The sequence below is a fragment of the Acinonyx jubatus genome, chromosome A3, assembly GCF_027475565.1.
Source record: "Acinonyx jubatus isolate Ajub_Pintada_27869175 chromosome A3, VMU_Ajub_asm_v1.0, whole genome shotgun sequence".
Taxonomy (NCBI): Eukaryota; Metazoa; Chordata; class Mammalia; order Carnivora; family Felidae; genus Acinonyx; species Acinonyx jubatus.
This window is the reverse complement of record NC_069388.1, coordinates 5,386,747-5,402,495: the sequence shown is the minus strand read 5'-3', so window position 1 is coordinate 5,402,495 and position 15,749 is coordinate 5,386,747. Positions and strand designations below refer to the sequence as shown.

At 56.6% G+C, this 15,749-nt stretch overlaps 1 long non-coding RNA gene across 1 annotated transcript; it reads left to right on the top strand.

The window, feature by feature from the left end:
* Positions 1–408: 408 nt before the first annotated feature.
* On the top strand, positions 409–5,757 carry LOC113595746 (uncharacterized). Its single transcript, XR_003416347.2, has 3 exons — positions 409–839; positions 4,919–5,444; positions 5,602–5,757. It is a non-coding gene; the product is annotated as an uncharacterized LOC113595746 (long non-coding RNA).
* The last annotated feature ends 9,992 nt before the right edge of the window (positions 5,758–15,749 follow it).

Sequence of the window (15,749 nt, the reverse complement as noted above, 5' to 3'; positions counted from 1 at the left end):
GACTGAGCCACCCAGGCGCCCCTGTTCTATGTATTTTAAACAATATTAATCTGTTATCTCTCAGTTTTCCCTTGGTCCTTGGATTTTGCATATGGTGCCTTCTGCCATGCAACAGGTTTTTCTTAAGTTAATAAAAATCTTGTTGAATTTGTACGAAACTGCCAGTCCGGGTTTTCCCTCATAGTCGAAGTCTTCCCCTCCACCCACGCCTCCTTCGAAGGCTTGTACGGTTTCACTGTTTCCTGTGGATCTCTGACCCACGTGGAGTTACTCTGGTCTTCGGGATGAGAAATGGATTAATTTTATCTTCTTTCCAAATGGCTGTCTCGTTGTCTCCACGCATTTATGAGTCGGATCGCCTCAGCACTGGGCTCCTTTTTAATTCTGTCCCAAATGACCTTGGGGGAGCGGTGGAAGGAGGGGGCCGTGGGGACAGGGCTTGGATGGTATTTCCTAGTAAAGAGCGGGCTGGCCTTTGTGGGCTGAGAGGCCTCTTCCTTTGGCCTCCCTGGACTGGTTCTCGGCTCCTCGAGGCTCCAGGATGCTGGGGACCCTGCCTTGTGGGTGATGTGCTGAAACGCCTTCCTGGTCCACCAGCAAGATGGCCTGCCCCCGGCGTCCCTGGGGACCAGGGTCCTTCTGACCCAGGAAGCATGGCTCCACCCTATCACTGCCAGGCCAGGAGGCGGAGGGGGAGCACAGGCAGACCGTGAGAACCTCTGGATTCCTCTCAACAGAGAGTCGTGAGATCGTCCAGCCTTTGGAACATTATTCTCCCTTGTCTGCGCTTGAGAGATCAGTTTGTGGAATGGCGTGCTCTTTACCTGCTTGGACTCAAGGTCAGCAAAGGCCGAATTTTGCAGTTAAAGAAGCTCGGCGAGTTCCCGGGGCCACGCGCCCGGGGTCCCCCAGTATGGGAGGCCAGGGCTGCGATGCCTTCTTCCTTTTCACATGGCTTTTGCTTGGTTGGAAGATTCAAGTACAGTGGGTTTCTGAGTTAGGATTTGGCAGGAGGGAGGAGGGCACGACGTGGTCGCCGGGTTCATGGAAAAGCAGAGGTGAGGTTGGGGGAGGGGGGGAGGGCTGCGTTCGTCCTCTCTTCCCTGACGTGGCCATGATGTCCCGGGCTGGAGTGCTGTGGGCCACAGGGGGTTTTCACAGTGGCAGGGCAGGTGGCCAGGGAGTGGGGTTCTCCATGATCAAGGCCACCCGCTGCTAGGCTCCCAGTTCACAGGGAGCCGGTGAAGCCCCGATGCGACCAACGGAGAGGAGCTGGTGGTCAATGCCCGTGCGCTTTGCTCCCGCGTGGCGGGCTCTGAGCACGTTTCTCTGGCCCCGAGGGTCCCAGTTGGCCGGAGCCGTGCAGACAGCAGACCCAGCTGGGCAACTACCCTTGTCTTTGCTCTCTTTTCTTTCGCCTCAGTTGTTCACTCCTCTCTGCTTCTGAGATGACCTTTACAAAGCAATCGGGACACGAGCCTTGCCTCAGGCTCTGCTTTTGGGGGAATGCAAAGTAAGACCGGTCTCCTTCTCTCAGGGTTTGCCTGTGGCATCATGGGCACTGGAGCGGGATCTCTCTCTGCTGTGGGGCCACCCTGGACCTTGCGGGGTCCCTGCCTCAGCCCCCTTGTTGCCAGTAGCGGCCCCAGCCCCTCCATCTGTAAAGACTGAAAATCTCCAGACTCTGGCAGACGTCCCCAGAGGCAAAACAATTGGGAATGAGAACCGAAGCCAACCACCAATGAGGTCTCGTAAAGGAGGGAAGAGTCCCCGGGGACCTTGGGGCCTGGGGGCCTGGAGGGCAGCTCTAGGGAGAAAGGTTCCATCCCATCGCCATTCTGTCTTCAAAGGAAGCTGGACAGTGAGGGTCAATGTCCTTTCTTTTCTGACTTCACGAACGGAGTTGGCCAAAGCAAACACACGTAAGGCCCAGCTTTGGCCCTTGGCCCCCAGTGGATCGCCCTGTTTCCCCACAAAGCCTCTGGTCCTGAGGATGACCCCAGGCTTTTGGCTTCTTGCCTCTCTGCTGCTGGGAGCCAGGCCCATCGGGGGCCTGGGAGACGCAAGGCTTCCTCTTGTTCTTGGAATATCTCCAGTGATTTCCCAAAAGTCCCGAGGCCTGGCAATGCGGCCCGTGGGGAGGGAGGGAAGCATACGCAGGCCATTTCCTGGGAACCCCAGGCTGAGTCGGGGAACGAGGCCCACGGGCCTCCAAGGTCTTGCTGGCCACACAGCCCCCAGCAGGGCTCTCAGAGCCCAACACCCTTTGGGGATTGTCTGCACTTTAGTGCCTTCGAAAGAAACAGAGCCTAGAGGCTGAACTGCGCTAGACGCGGGGACAAAGTCCTTCCTGCGGCACTGCACCCCGGCCCACTCCCCGGCCTGGGGCATGAAACCCGGATTCCAGGTCCCGCCTGCACCCACTCACGTCAACTTGGGTGAGACACTGAACCCTCCGTGATCCCTTCCGGGAGGAAGTCTGTGGGCAACATCGCCCCCACACCTGCTACGTACCTGGTCCGGTACGACATTCTTCCCCTGAACCCGCCGGAGCGTGGGCTCCACAAAGGTCAGGAGCTTGGCTCCTGGAATTGTCACAGTCTCCCCAGCACCCGGGAGCCTGGCGCGGGACAGGCGATGAAGGAACACCCGCCGAGGAGAGAACGCCTGCCCTCACAGCCGCGTCGGGGGCAGGAAAGGCTAAGCCCCAGAGAGGGCAAGTAGCTTGTTCGAGGCCACACAGCCGGCCGCTGGGGACACCAGGGACTGCGTGCCTTTCAAGTCTGCCCTCTTAGCCACTCGGCCACCCCCGCCGCCAGGTGCATCGGGAGGACCAAACACGGAGCTGTCTGTTCACTGAGCAAATGAGCATCAAACACGGAGACGAACAGCCTGGCCGGAAAGGACCACACTCAGTGAGGCGCGTGCACCTGCCCATCACGGACTTCCCGGGGCGGGTGCTTCCTACGGTGCTGTAACCCATCACCCACACTTAGGAGCTTGAAACAGCACAGACTTACGGCCTTACACTTCCGGAGGTCAGAAGTCTGAAATGGGTCTCACTGGCCAGGAACCAAGGTGTTGGTGGGTCTGCCTTGCTTCTGGAGGCTCCACTCTCCTTGCCTTTCCCAGCTTCGAGGGGCTGCTGGGGCCCCTTCCTTTGTCCTCAGAGCCAGCGCTGACCCTCCAGCCCCCCTGTTCCTCTCACGAAGACCCCGGTGATCACCGTTAGGCCCCACCCGGACGACCTCAACGTCATTCACTTAGCCCCATCTGCAGAGCCCTCCTGCCATGTCAAGCGACAGCTACACCCACAAGTCCTGGGGATTATGGAGGGGACGTCTCTGGTTCAGCACGGCCAGTTTGTGGAGATGGGTTTCCAGAACTGCAGAATGTCTCAGCGAGCCTGGGCCGCCGTCACAACAGGCCACAGAACGAGGGGAGCTTCACACAACAGAAATACATACCTCTGGGCCCTTGTAGAGGCTGAGAGCCTGAGACTGTCCGGGTGCCGGCGTCGTGGGGTCTGGCGAGGGTTCTGCCCGGCTTGCGGACAGAAGAGTCAGAACAGAGAGCCGTCTGTCCCCTCTTACCAAGACCACTGGATTAGGACCTCCCGCTCATGACCTCATTTGATCTTAATTACCCCCCAAGATAGTCACATTGGGGTTAGGGCCTCATATAAATTGTGGGGGGGGACACTTCAGTCGACAGCACAGGCCATCGGTGACTGTCCCTGTGTCCCCATGTCCACCCCTGGGAACTACATTCCCCGGGCTGCCTGTGAGCTGGCTGCCTTTTACAAAATTCCTCAAATGGAGGGGTGAGCGCCTGGGTGGCTCAGTCGGTGGATCATCCGACTCCGCTCAGGCCATGATCTCCTGGTCTGTGGGTTTGAGCCCCGCGTCGGGCTCTGTGCTGACAGCTCGGAGCCTGGAGCCTGCTTCCGATTCTGTGTCTCCCTCTCTCTGTTTCTCTCTGCCTCTCCCCCACTCGCATTCTGTCTCTCTCTCTCTCTCAAAATAAATAAATAAGCTTTAAAAGAAAAATAGAGGGGCACCTGGATGGCTCAGTCAGTTAAGTGCCTGACTTTGGCACAGGTCATGATCTTACGGTTCATGGGTTCGAGCCCCCCGTCGGGCTCTGTGCTGACAGCTCGGAGCCTGGAGCCTGCTTCGGATTCTGTGTCTCCCTCTCTCTCTGCCCCTCCCCCGTTCATGGTCTGCCTCTCAGTCTCTCAAAAATAAATAAATGTTAAAAAAAAAACAAAAACAACAACAACCCCAAATCCCTCAAACGGAGGAGGAGTTTTCAAGTGTTGTCTGTTCATTTCTTCCTCTCCTTCCTTGCCCCTCCTTGGGGACGTTCAGGGACTGAGCGACAGAACGCGCGTTAGGAAGGTCGCTCAGTGATTCAGTATGTCGCTGAGCAGACAGCCCGCGTGGGTCCCTCTTTGCGCCTTCGTGGTATTCTGTATGTTCTAAGTGCTTTGTGACAAAGAGTTGTTACTTGTGTTACGAAAAAACACCAATAAAACATAGAATTAAAAAAAAAAACAACCCAAGGCTTTCCTCAAGTCCAGTGCTGCCCAAGAGAACCTTCTGTGATCAGGGACATGTCTACACCATCCAGTTCAGCAGCCGCTCGTCACATGTGGCCACGGAGTGCCTTTGATGTGGCTAGTGTGGCTAGGAAGAGAATTTTAAAAAGTTTTTTCTTAATATTTATTTATTTTCTGGGGGGGGGGGAGAGAATCCCAAGCAGGCTCCACACTATCAACACAAAGCCTGACGTGGGGCTCGAACTCACGAACCGAGAAATCATGAGCCAAAGTCAGACGCTCAACCGACTGAGCCACCCAGGCACCCCTAGGGAGAGAATTTTAAATTTAATTTCACTTCTGTTTACATTTAAACAGGTTACCATGTGGGACGACACAGCTCCAGATGCCTGTAAGATTCTTGGGGGTGATGTGGCAGGACAAACAAAAATTGGTCCTCCTTCCGAGAATGTCTCGCCAGTGTGTTAACACCTGTGTAAAAAGTGTCTTGGGCCAAAAAAACACACAGAATCATCCAACAAACAATTGCTGCGTCCAGCCTCGTGAGGGGTCAGGGTGGGCCAGGGTGGAGGGTACAGAATAAATGCCAGGCGGGCTCGGGGGGTGAGGCGATTGTCCCTGGGTCGGCAGGTGGGTGATTCCGGGGGAGGGGCAGAACTTTGGGGTAGACGGCCCCGAGGACCGCGAGGAACCCGCATCCTGTCATCACTCTCTCCTCCCTTCCTCCTGAGCCCGATCCGCCCACTCAGCAGGCTCCGGGACACGTCCCTTGGGTGGGATGCAGAAGACAAGCCCCCGCTCTCCCCCGGCTGCGCCCCACATCCCGGTCCCCCAGACCAGGCCTGCAGAATGCCGGGAACCTCAGGGAAACAGCTACTTCCTGGTGAGTTAACAACTTCGGGAAGTAACTCCCTCAACGTCATGGCCTTCCCCTCTGGCCTCCTGTGTGCAGCTCCCCTCTGCCTCTGTTTATTAAAAACTGACCAGGGCGTCTGGAGGGGCTCGGTCAGTTAAGCGTCCAACTGTTGATTTCGGCTCAGGTTGTGATCTCACGGTTCGTGAGTTCGAGTTCCGAACAGGGCTCTGCGCGAACAGTGAGGAGGCTGCCTGGGATTCTCTCTCCCCCTCTCTCTGCCCCTCCCCCTCTCACTCTCTCAAAATAAATAAATAACCTTTAAAATAAACAAGAAACTCACCACCCCAGTGTCCTCTCCCAGACCTGCTTGTCCATTTTGTCAGCCCCTCGGTCGTGTCTCACAGAGATGGTTGGACCCAATCTCACCTGTGGTGGAACGGGGGAGAAGGAGCTCCCAGGAGGGGAGAAGACGGACCTTCATGGAGACCCAGTGACATGTGGGCGCTGGGAGGGGCTCTCAGGCGTGACCACGGCCCATTCTCCAAATCACCCCTCCGGCAAACATCCTGCCCTCTTAGGAGGAAAGAACATCGAGGTGTGTGGAGAAGGAAAGCATCTTGCCCAAGGTCCACCCACAAGTGAGCTGGGGGGCTGGGATTCTGGAAGATTCTGGAGGATTCTAGCAACTGGGCTGTTGTGCTGGCCATGGCCACACATCCTCCCAGGAGAGACAAATACCACCGCCCACAGCTGGAAGAGCTGGTTCGGAGCACAGAAGGGAGAGAAGGCAGGGGCAGGGGAGGAAAAGCTTTGGGTGATTGATTGCGTGATTCGTCTAACCGAAGACCAACCGCAGGAAGCATTTAGCCGCGGTGGTGACGGTGGTAAGTTTCTGAATGGCATAACTTGCGCTGCAGACAGCTCTCCACGTACCCGCTCCTTCAACCCTGCAGCTTCCCGATGAGGCAGTTCCGCTGTGATTCTCCCCATCCGACAGGCTCAGGATGGGGAAGGGTTTGCCCACGGTCACTCGATTGGTGAGGAGTGGATCCTCAGACCCGGATCTCCAAAGCTGGTGCGGGGGCCTCTCTTCCTGGGCTGGCGGAACAGAAGGACGCACCCCCAGAGCCTAGCTGTGTCCCCATCACATTCTGCCTGCCCTGACGGTGACCGGGGCTCCCAGCGTACAGTCCCGTCAGGACCATCAGAACTCAGCCCCAACGGGGCCCAGAGTGATTCCGACACCTCCCTTCCCCTCCTGACGCAGACAGACACACACCGTCCATCCCTGCTGGCCCTGCGGACAAGAGCATCTCTGAGGGTCCGCCCCACCTCTGATGCTCAGGGCGAGCTATGGACCCTCTGACTCATGGAACGGACGGAACAGAGTCTCCCTCCTTCAAGCAGCAAGAGGCATGCGTGACAGCCTCCAAGGAAGGCAGGGAACGTGGAGCTGGGGACCCAGGCCGAACGAGAGGGAGACCCCCAGGTGCCCAGGCGAGGTTCCCGAGGGTCTTGGCAATGCAGCCAGCCTGGTGCATCAGCAACCACCCAGCCATCCGCCGTCCCTCCATGCCCTCCCCTCGCTAAGACAAAAAATAGGGTATTAGGGGTTTAATAATAAAAAAAAAAAGCGGGTTTTGAAGTCATGATAACTGGACCCAAGTCTCAGCTCAGCCGCTTACTCACTGGCTGCTCAACGTCTCTGACCTTCTTTATCCCTCCTGTGTACATTAGAAGACAATGGTACCCACGACGTGTGTTCATTAGAAATAGATCAACAGGTGAGCGATGGGCCTAAGGCTGTGGGTGCAGAACCTGACTTGTCCCAGGGACAAGGGGACGCGTTTGGTCGCAGCCAGCCGTGATGATTCTTTTCTACTTTGTCAAACACTTGCTTTCCTAGCCTCCTTTGTAACGAGGGGTGGTTATGTGATCCACTTTTAGACGATGAGGAGAAAGGAAAAATTCTACTGGGGTGCATCTGGGAGTGATTTTCTTCCTGAATAAAAAGACTGAAGCTTTGGGGGAGAAGGCCCTTGGGCTCTGCCCTCTTTTTCCTGCTGGGGATGCTGCATCCGGGGGCATGATGTTTGGGGCTGTGGTAGCCACTTTGTGACAATGAGGCAACCAGCTTGAGGATGAAACTTCAATGGGTGTATGAAGGGGCAGTCTGGATCCTTGACGATGTTGGTGGGTGTCTAAGCTGGCCCTATGACCACATATGCCTGTTTAAGCGAACAGTAACTATTCTTATGGTTGGGTTTTCCATTGCTTGCAGTCAAAAGCATTCCTATCATAAGCTGTTGAGTGAGGCTGATGGGCAGAGAATGAGGGGCTCTGATGCAGCGGTGGGTTTGATAGGTTTGCAGGGGAAGCAGAGGGCATTTTTCAGAAGAGTCTTGTGAGTTGCAACCTGGATCCCTGAATGCCCCTCGCAAGTGCAGGTATGAATTGCAATTACGTCTTGTTTCCTTTTGATTATTCCGCTGTGTGCTCTGACCAGCCGAGACGGAGCCTGGTAGAGAAAAGGTTATTTGGATTGCATTTGAAACCACAACTTGGGTTCTTAAAAAAATTCAGGAACTGCAAAAGAGGTAGAACCAAAGGAAGTTTACACGAGGACGGTCATCTGCCTTAAGTTTGCACTTTTTCTTTGGAATGACTTAGGGGGTATAAAATCAGCTTACTGCCAAAGAAACTATAGAAGGGACACTGATTTCCAAGTATAGAATATTCAAAAAATCAGAACCGTGACTCTCGGAGAAGCACACAGTGAGAACCCATCACAGTAATTTTGTTCATGGATGAGGGAAGGTGGTTCAGGAGTGGCTGAGAGAGACCCATGAAAAAGCTACAACACTGCTTATCGTCTTGGGTCCTACCAAGCAAAAAAAAAAAAAAAAAAAAAAAAAAAAAAAAAAGGGCGGGGGGAAGGAAACTCTGAGGTTATCTTTTCTATTGACCACGGATCATTCGCCTCTCTTCTGGACCATCACTGGCAACTTATCCATCCTCTACAAGTTAACAGTTCCCCTTTCAAAATTTTTTTTAATGTTTATTTATTTTTGAGAGAGAGAGAGAGGAGACAGAGTGCCGACAGGTGGGAGCCTGCTTCCGATTCTGTGTCTCCCTCTCTCTCTCTCTCTCTCTCTCTGTCCCTGCCCCGCTCACACTCTGTCTGTCTCTCTCTCTCTCAAAAATAAATAAACATTAAAAAAAATTTTTTTTTGTAAAGCTCCAGGCTTTTTCAGACTCGCTTGCCTGTTGAGTTATAGTCTCTCTCCCGTCTACCGAATCACTATTCTTTTCGTATAGACAGACTTGGCTTCTCTGGGCAGGCCCTCCTCTCTTTCTTTCTGCCTTTCTAGTCCTGTGTCTGTCCAACACCCTTCTGATTCGGCATTCCCAATTCTGGGAAACGGTTGGCAAGGAGCAGTCCTCGATTCGGGGACGAGAGCCGGCGCTGGGTCAGGAGGCAGATACCGTAATACATCCTACGTACTAGGTCTGGCTCAGGTGGAAAGACCCAGCTGTGTGCTGTGCACACACACACACACACACACACGCACACGCACACGCACATGGACTGTGAAGCCCGTGCAGCTTGGGGCCCAGGGCCTCTCACTTCCCAGGCCCTTGGAAGGGGTCTAACAATTCCGTGTTCACAATTTCAAATTCCTTTTCTCAGTGCGCGCCCCCAACAACGGAAGCACTGGGCCCCACGGGACCGGCGTCTGCCCCCTCCGTCTCTAACAACTGTAGAAGAGCTGCCATGATAGGAGGCCTTTAGGGGTTCCCACCAGCCGTGTCTTTTGGGGTGTACGCGGTACCCATCCCCGGTGGTTAATCTTGCCCCAGTCAGGTGGGGCCTGCTCTGGGCCGGGTTCCGCGTCGGCCAGGCTGCTTCCCGGTCGAGCTCTGGGACCCCTCTCGGTCCCGCGGTGACCAGGCCGTTTTCCATCTGACAGCTGGAAAGGAGACAGGCTGGCACGTGGCCCTGGGGGCCCGACGGGGCGATCACAGGACTAAATGACATCTTAATTACTCGAGTCCCGCTCTTGGCCTCGGCTTCCCATCCCACAGCCGGGAGGCCCCAACCGCCTCTGAGAGCTGCCGGATCCGGGCTAATCGGCTCTGTCACCGGCCTGACGCACCTCCCAGCCTCCCCGGGCCCCCTGGGCCTCTGTCGCTCACCGATTTGGGGAACTGGGGGCTTATCTTTAGAGAGCAGATGGAGAAGTTCTCATTTTTTATTAAAGCCATCCAGTCTGCATGGAAAAAGTAATCTGCCGGCAGCTGCTAGAATAGCTATTTTAAATGCATTTCCCGAGCTCCTCAGCTGTCCAAGGGAGCTGGATTTCTCTCCCTCCCCTCTCTTGGAACACGGCCAAGTGCTGGTGTCCTGCTCGTAGCTGGGGGGCCTCCTGCATGACGGGGGGAGGAGGGGGACGCAGAGGGAGCCGCGTGGAGTCCTTGCCAGGGTCTCCTGGCTTGCAGCTGTCAGCTTCCAGCTGGCATGAGGACCAGGTGCCCAGCGCCCAGGACGGGCTCCTCTGGACTCCCGATGCCCACGGGAGGGGGTCTTGGGAACGTGGGGAGATTCAGCACTCCCTTTCAGGCCTCTCCCCCCCCGCCCCCCGTTCCCACTGCCAACTCCTGATCTGCACTCTCCTGGGTCACTCGTTCATTCATTCATTCATTCATTCGTTCGTTCTTCCTCTAAAGCATTCATTCTCTGAACACGACCATTCCCAGGCACTGATCTCCGGGGCGATACTGCAGCGAATAAGGCGGGCGAGGTGCCTGCCCTCACGGAGCTCACCTTTGGCACTTTGGAGGAAGCGGGAGAAGCAGCCGACGGCTAAACCCGTGCACGGAGGGAAAGCGATCCCAGGCAGCTGAGTGTGGACGCGGCAAAGCAGGGTGATGGGGCGAAGCGTGGCTGCTGGCCCAGGGAGGCTGCGTGAGACGCGGGGTCGGAGGGGGCCTCCCCGAGTGGGGGACAGGCCGGCTGAGATGCGAAGGAGCCGGCCACGCGCCGACCCGGAGGAAAGGAGTCCGGGCTGTGGGGCCAGCACGCGCAAAGGCCCCGGGGGTGCCCGTGGTTCAGGGGGCCCGGGGTGGCTGGAAGGAAGCGAGAGAGGCGGCGTGTGACAGATGAGGGCGGGCACAGGACGAGAACCTGGTTTTATTCCGAAGACGCGGGGGAGCCCGTGGGGACTCGCCCTGTCCCTGTCGTGATGGCAATGGTCGGGGGCGGGCAGCGGGCGCAGGCCGTGTGAGGTCGCTGCTGGCAGGTGGGCGGGTGTGGGGGCAAGTGCAGCTGGCTCTCCGTCTGGGGTCCCCCGGGGGCAGACCCTGTCACAGGCAGGGAAGCAGTCTCTCCGGGAGGACATCCCAGGAAGCATCGGTGGGGCGTGGGGGACTGAGCCGGGAAGGAAAGACATGGATGGAGACCACTGCTATGGGCATCAGGCTCCCTTCCCCGGGGGAGCCCATGGGACGGTGCAGAGCAAGGGCCACCGGGAGGAGGAGGATGGAGGGTAGATGGACCAGCTCTCGTCCCTCATCCAGCACAGGTGAGGCTGCTCCTGGGGGCCGCTGAGGATGCCTCCCCCCAGCGGACGGTCACCGCATACAGCGGGAAGACCTTCCTGGTGGGGGGGGGGGGGACAGGGCAGAACAGACAGGACCAGTGAGAGCCAGCAGGGTGTCACCGTGGGGCGTGGAGTCTCCTCCGGGCTATGGGGATCGTGTTTGTGGGGTGTGCACAGGGGGCTTAGCAGGGAGACTGGTCCAGTGAGAACAGGGCGATGCTGTTCTGCTCCAGGAAAGGTACCCAAGGGGGGAGAGTGGCCAGAGGGATGACGAGTAAGAAGGGGGCTGGGTGAAGGGTGGGGGATGTCACAATTCTAGGAGAATGTGACCCGAGATGGGGACGGCTGCACACCCAACATGGGCCCGTGCAGAGGCAAGATCTGAGCCCCTCCCCCCCAGGTCCCTGCACGCTGCATGCACTTCCCATGCCCCCCCCCCCCCCAACCAACAAGGGCCCCAGGCAGTGTTTCTTAGAAAAATTTTTCATGTTTATGTTTGAGAGAGAGAGACAGAGTGCAAGCAGGGGAGGGGCAGAGAGGGAGGGAGACACAGAATCGGAAGGAGGCTCCAGGCTCAGAGCCGTCAGCACAGAGCCCCACGTGGGGCTTGAACTCACAGACTGTGAGATCTTGACCTGAGCCCAAGCCGGACGCTTAACCGACGGAGCCACCCAGGTGCTCCCCAGGCAGTGTTTTTAAATGAAGAATTAAAAGGAAATCAAAAGACTGCGTTCTTCAAGCAAGACGTACAGAGAGAGGCGCCCTATCCTCTACGCAAGTTGTTCTCAACCAGCACGTGGGGGCCTTCCTGGCGATATTTTGGTTGTGGCCACTGGGGTGGGGGCTGGGACCACAGTCCAGTGGTGGAGGCCAGGGATGCTGCTAAACATTCTATAACACACAGTCCAGCCCCACCGCACAGAATGTCCAGCCCGAATGTCAATAGTGTGGTTGAGAAACACCACTCTAGTGGAAAGATGAATGTTCCAGAACATTCCGGAAACACGGACTAGACTCCTATCACCTGGAGACTACTTGACTTTGTGACCCAGGGTAAGTCACTTGCCCTCTCTGTGCCTCCCTCCCTCCACCTGCAAGCCGGGTTACTTCCCCCATGGCTTTCTCCCTGAGTCTTTCCAGGGCAAACAGAACCCTTACAGGAATGAGGCTTTATAAATAAAGGCCTGGTTTTATTTCACTGCCTAGAAATCCAAGGGAGGGGAAAACATCACCTCGGGCCCAAGGCTGATAGAGCTGCCCCATTTCTTTCTGGAAACAATCTGCTCTTAAACCCCAGCCAGGCGGCCGGGCTCTGAGCAGCTGCCCTTCAAGGTCCAATCAGCCTGAACGTGGCCGTCTCTCTTTTTCGAAGAGTTGGCAGTTCTGGGCTCCCCACGTGCGAGCCTTCTCACGAGGCCCTCCGAGTAACGAGAAGATTCAGCTTCTACCTGGACAGGTAACCTTCTTGGAGGGAAGTCCCATCTCTCCTGTCAAAGAGATCTGAAAAGCCTCCCTCAGGCAACTCTTCCCGACTGCTGGGTTTTCATGGAAAGGAAGTTCCTAAAAGTCCAAGATAATGCTGAGTCTCCCGACCAACCTCACATTTGCTAACCCAGCACTCGAGGACCGTAGGCCCCCGAGGGGCAGCTCTTGATAAGAGGGCTGAAGCCTTAAACCACATAAGGAAAGTATTAAGCTCGAAGAATGCAAACATCTTGTCCCATCGGAGACACCCTACCGATATTTGCACACGGATAAATCACGCACTGGGCGAGACCCTGTGCTCGGTGGTGGCCAAAAGGGTGGGCGAGGGTGGGGAGAAATGACAAATCATCACGTGTTTCTCCTTAACCCTTGTGGTCATGAGCAAACTTTCGCCCGGGCTGGGTCACCGGCATACAAAGCATCCCTCTGCGGCAGAGAATGCCGACCTTCTTTTCTAGGGCTTCTGTTTCAGTTCTGCTGAAAATTCTAAATACTCACACCGGTGTTGACCTCCACATTCTCACCCCCATTTAGCCAGTGCGTGTTGGGAATGACGGAGCGGGAGAAAGGGTATCCGTGGGGGTTAAGGGCTCCGTCACTGGGGTTGGGTCCGGCTCTTGGTTAGGGGTCTGCTGTCCTAACGCACCTGTGTGAGTGAGAAGGAGTCAGGTACGAGTTGGAGAAAGAGCCTTGGACCCTGAGATACAGAAAGAACAGAGGAGGAAGCTGGGCCCCCTGGTTTCAAATCCTGGCTGCACCCCTCTCTTTCGTTGTGTGACCCGGGTCACAGGCCGGCTGCTTGAGGCTCAGTTTCCTCATCTGTGAAATGGGGATCATGGCGGCTCCACCCTTCTCCCTGGTGTCCTTGCGACTGCAGGACTGGTCTCAACAGGCTCGTCCAAATCCTCGATGATGGGGCAGCGGCCACTCTGTAAGCATTAGGAATACGTGTCCCTGGGCTTGCAGGATGGAGGCTTGAAATGCATTCCTGAGAGGCATTTTCCTTCTGTTGGATGATGAATTGATAACCATGAGCACTTTATGTCTCTCTCCGGGCTGCCGATTCAGGATCCCAACAGCCCGGGGGGCAGAGCCCAGACCCACCCCCTAGACCTACTTCCTGTCCCTGGGCGGGTCCCTCACGCCCTCTGCTCCTGAGGGTCACGTCACGGCTTGGAAGAAACAGCCTGAAAAAATGGGACCTACTTAGTTGGGGTCTTGAGTTTTGGTGGCTTGATTTGGAAGAGCCCGCCCACCCCTGCCCTGTGACCTAGGTAGGCTAAGGTGGCATGGGGCCGGACAGTCACCAAGGAAAGGACAACCAAAGAGTCTGCCAACTTAAATACAGGAAGAAAATGAGGCCCAGAGAGGGAGGACGGGCCCAAGCTTCCCTGACGAGTCAGGGCACAGCTGGACTACAGCCCACACATGCGAACAGGGATCATTCCGGGACCTCGTCCAGCCATTCACTGCTTCACTCATTCATCCCACGCAGTTTCACCGCGCAGCCCCGGTCTCCTTGTCAGTAAAATATGCACCAAAAAATAGTCCTTCAGGGATTGTTGTGACGAGTCCATGAGACGCTTAATAATCAGAATTACGTAGAAGGCCCCGCACATAACACATGCTCGAAAACCACGAGCCGTTAACAGTCATTCAGTAGAGACTTCTAAAGCCCGCATCCTGCCAGGCTCTGGGGTTGGAGCACAGGTGAGTACGGTCCCTGCCTTCGGGAATCTTAGGTCCAGCCAGAGGAGACAGGAATGGAGTGCCTCACCTAGTTGGGAAGGTCGGGAACCTTCTAGAAGGTTCTGCACATGCACTGGTGTTGGTCAGGCAAAGAGATTCAGGGGCCGGCTGGGAGGAGTGGGTGTCCAGGCACAAAAACCCAGGGGAGAAAGGGCTCCTCGCAGGGCTGCAGGGTGAATGTGGGGTCTGCTTCCTCCGTGCAAGAGCCGAACGGCGGGGAAGGCACAGGGTGTGGCACTCATGTGGCACGGTCCAATCTATCTTCTGCCAGGACCTTTCTGGAGACCTGGTGAGGCCATGACCGTCACCCAGGAGGCTGGGATGCGGCCAGCCTGGGGCGATAGAGACAAGCGGGCAGATTGTGGAGAGAACTTGGAGGTCGCCGTGCAGGACGTGGAGGAGAGAGACGGACCAGAGTGACCTGGGTTTCTGGTAGAGCCATCGGGGTGACCGGCACCATCCCCGGCCCCAGTGAGCTGGGGAAGCCTTGCGCAGCATGGAGTTGGGCTGAACCAGGACAGACTTGCTGGGTAGATGGCTGGTGTCACAGTTTTGCCTGCACAGCTTCGCATAGTAGGTGAGGAGGGCAGGAGGGACAGTCCTGGGTGGGCCTGGAACCCAGTCACTCTCTCGTGCCAGGAGTCAAAGGGAGAAAAGTGAGGCTGTCCCCCTCCACCCGCTGTGCTATACTGGGGTGAGCTCCCCCCACCATGGCCCGGCCTTCCCACTGGGAAATGTATGCGGTCTCCTTGGGGTCTCTTGTCTGTGGAGCCTGAGCTAAACCACCCCCCACGGTCTCCCCTTTCACCATTGCTTATAAAAGGATTTTTTTATTTCACTTTTTCACGATTTCACTTTTTATTCACTTTTTATTTCAGCTCATCTGGAAAGGAGTCATTTCCTTGAAAACCTCGGTGCTCCCTCCCTTTGTTTTGCCCCCTCCAGACCTCCTCCGGGAAAGGCTGAGTCTCAGCGTCTCCCTCGCGGGGCCCCGGCTCGTGGGTGGGCGTGACCAGCACGCAGCTGTCCGAGAGCACGCACTCACCCCCCGACGGACATGACCTGAGTGCCGCTGCAGGCTGGCCCGCGTGCTGGGGACACCGCAGGGACGGACCGCAGAGGGAAACCTTTACGTGGCCGCTTTCCAGACTTCATCTCCTGGAGGGACAGCCTCCCCTTTGGCCCGCCAGCACAACCCACAGACAAGGCGGGTCCGCTGCCCCGGGCTGGGTGGGTTCCTGTGTTCTTCTCAACGCGTGGACGGTTTTCTGTGGACTGCAGATTCCCCCCCTCGAATTGGAATTCCCGGTTTTGCCTATGAAGGGATGGCAGGAGACGGCACGCCCGAGGTGGCCTGGCTAACGAGGACCGTTCCGGTTCTGTGTGAGGACAGGAGGCTGATATCTTAGGGAAACGCTAACCAAACTGGACCCAGCACTGATCCCGGTGCCTCTCCCGGCCGGAGGAGGCCCTAGACTCTACCCGCCATCACTTTTCT